Genomic DNA, 2889 nt, shown 5'->3' with positions numbered 1-2889 from the left:
GTCACGGGACGCGGGGACGCACGGCCGCGGGGAGGGGACGCCGGACCCCCGCCCAGCGCGCGCGCGGGGGCACGGCCGGCCCGGGGGCTGGGCGGGGGCGCCGGGAGCGCAGGGACGCGGGGGCAGGAGGACGCGGCCCGGCCAGGCCCGGGGACCGTGCAGGGCGCGGCGGAGAGGGTGGGCGCAGGGGCGCGGCCGGGACCTCCCGGGGTCCCTGCCGCGAGTGGGGACGCTAACACGCTCCCTGGGGGTCCCGGCCTAGGTGTGCGTCCCTCCTCGGCCGCTGTCCCTGGTCGCTGAGCTCTGAGCTTCCTCTGGGGACAAGATGGGGCTTGGGGCAGTAAGGGCCCGGCTGGGCTGCGGGTGACCGCGCTGTCCCACGGGCCTGGAGCCCCCGCATAGGTGACAGGTGGTCCCTGCTGCTCAGACCAGAGTGTGGGACGCAGGAGGGACGCGGGGGCCAGGGCCAGGGCTCTGGAGCCCGAGTGGACAGCGCTGAGCTGCGTCCCCCACCCCGAGCGTCGCCCCTGCCCGCTGCTCAGCTCGGCCTTAGGAAGGCGCGTGTCCTTGCGAGGCTGTTCCCTCCGCTGCCTCTGTCTCCCCTCGGGAGGACCCCCGCCCCATGTCCCCTAGCGTCCCCTGGCCCCCGTCCTTCCCCCGGGCTCACCTTCCCTCTCCCTGGGCCGGGGTGTCCTCCCCTGCTGTCCTCTGTCCTGCTGTCCTGCTGGGCTGCGCAGGGCGGGGCAGGGAGGGGCAGGGCGGGGCAGGGCCTCAGGACCAGGGTTGCTTCCCAGCCGCCAGCCTGCAGGGGCCTGTGCCGGCACCAGCCCCCCGCTTCTGAAGGAGCCCCCTGTCCGGGAAGCCCCCCGGCTGCGTTGCCGGTGTTCAGAGGCCCCCACCGCCCCTGGACGCCCCGAGTCCAGCGCGTGCCCCAGGCCGTTTCTCGGCTGCACCTTGGAAAGGCCCCTCGGGCGTCACTTCGCGTCCAGCCTGGACCCCAGCTGTGCTGTGTGAGTCCCGCCTGCCACCCAAACAGGGTCTCCCCTCTCGGGGGGCGAGGCCAGCCCATGCACAGCAGAGCCCCAGCCTGGGCCTAAGGAGCCAGCAGCTCCTGCGGGGCCTGGAGAGCCGGCTGCGCCCTCGGCACTTGGGTGGGACCCCCGATTCTTGGGGTGGCACAGGGGAATTTGTGCTGAGCTCAGAGACCCCAGATGAAAGCTCCTCTGCCCCGCCCTCGCCCCACCCATCTTACCCCGCCCACATTCTCGCTCCGCCCATCTCCTCGCCCCGCCCCAACCCCTCCTCGCCCCGCCCCAACCCCTCCTCGCCCCGCCCATAGCCCCGCCCCACCCATAGCCCCGCCCATTTCCTCACCCTACCCCAACCTGCCCTCGCCCCGCCCATCTTATCATCCCCGCCCCAGCCCCGCCCTCCACCTCATCTCACAAAGCCCCTCTCCATGCTGAGTCATGCCCTAGACCCACCCTAACCCCGCCCTCGCCCCGCCCATATCATCGCCCCAACCCCACCCTCGCCCCCTCTTCTAACCCTCGCCCTGACCCCGCCCCTTTCCCACCCTAGCCCTGCCCATATCCTCGCCCCGCCCCCAAACCGCCCTCGTCTCCGCCCTTCTCCTATCTCCGCCCTCGCCCCGCCCCACCTTTGCCCTGACCCCGCCCAGTCCCTCCCCACCCCTCACCCCATCCATCTCCTCACCCCACACGAGCCCTGCCCATCTCCTCACCCCGCCCTTCTCTCGCCCCCTCGCCCCGCCCCCCGCAGTGCCTGGCAGCTTCCACCCTGGACAGTGCCCAGCTCCCGACCCCCCTGCTGGTGCCCGCCCCAGTACATCACCCCTCCCTGGCGCATGCCCTGGCCGGGGTCCAGCTTCGGAGTGCCTCTTGGCCTCCCTGGTGACCACCGACCCTCGCCTACTCCTAAGGCCCCCCCAGGGCCAGACTCCACACGCTCAGGAAGGCGTGCTCACGGGGAACACACGTGGCATATGTGCAGGAGGGTCATAGCCCAAGAGGCAGAGCATGTGCTGGGGCGGGGAGGTGTGAGGCCCCAAGTCCCATCTGGGGCACCCTGGGGACCACCAGCACCATCCAGTAGGGTCCCGGTTAAAGTAGATCAGTAGCTCTAAGGAGACTCAGGTAAACGGGGCACACAGAGGATCAGCGGGCACGGGTGGAGATCCTGGCCAGCAGCTTCGGAAGGAGAGGACCCTGTGAGAGAGTGAGGGGGCACCAGAGGCTCTGCAGAGGGGCCGTGTGGGAACCGAGCGCCTGAAAAACAGAATCTCCCCGAGAAAAGCCACCGAGCCAGCCAGCTCACAGATCGGAAGCGGCAGGAGCGAGGAGCCTGCTGGCGGGGCAGGGCAGAGACGCCCAGGGCTCTCTCAGCTTCCCAGAGGCTCTGTGGGAGTGGGCAGGGACAGGGCGGAGGGGACGGGAGTCCGAGGGGATGGGCGGTCTCTGTTACCGGCAGGGCGGGGTCGGGAGGTTGTGAAGAATTAACTTTGACCGGTGGCCTCAACCCAGCCTAATTCAATTACTATGGATTCTAATCTAAGATTAAGTTTACAGTTGAAACCGTAGATCCCAGAGCATGTGGGGGACGCCAAAAATATGAACCATGCACTACACACGCGACAGGTTGGATTTGAATTTCCTCAGCACTCAACACAAGAAACGCCTGTTTATTTTTTAAAAAATATTTTAATGAATCACTGTGAGATAAAATGATAGACTTACAAACTTTCGTGCTCGTGCTTGCGTTTCAGTCATACAACGGTCGAGTACCCATCCCTCCACCAGTGCCCATTCTCCACCACCAATGTCCCCAGTGTCCCTCCTGCCACCCCCTCCATGCCCCTCCGCCCCTGTG

Source organism: Sorex araneus, chromosome X (assembly GCF_027595985.1).
Source record: "Sorex araneus isolate mSorAra2 chromosome X, mSorAra2.pri, whole genome shotgun sequence".
NCBI lineage: Eukaryota > Metazoa > Chordata > Mammalia > Eulipotyphla > Soricidae > Sorex > Sorex araneus.
This window is presented reverse-complemented; position numbering follows the sequence as displayed.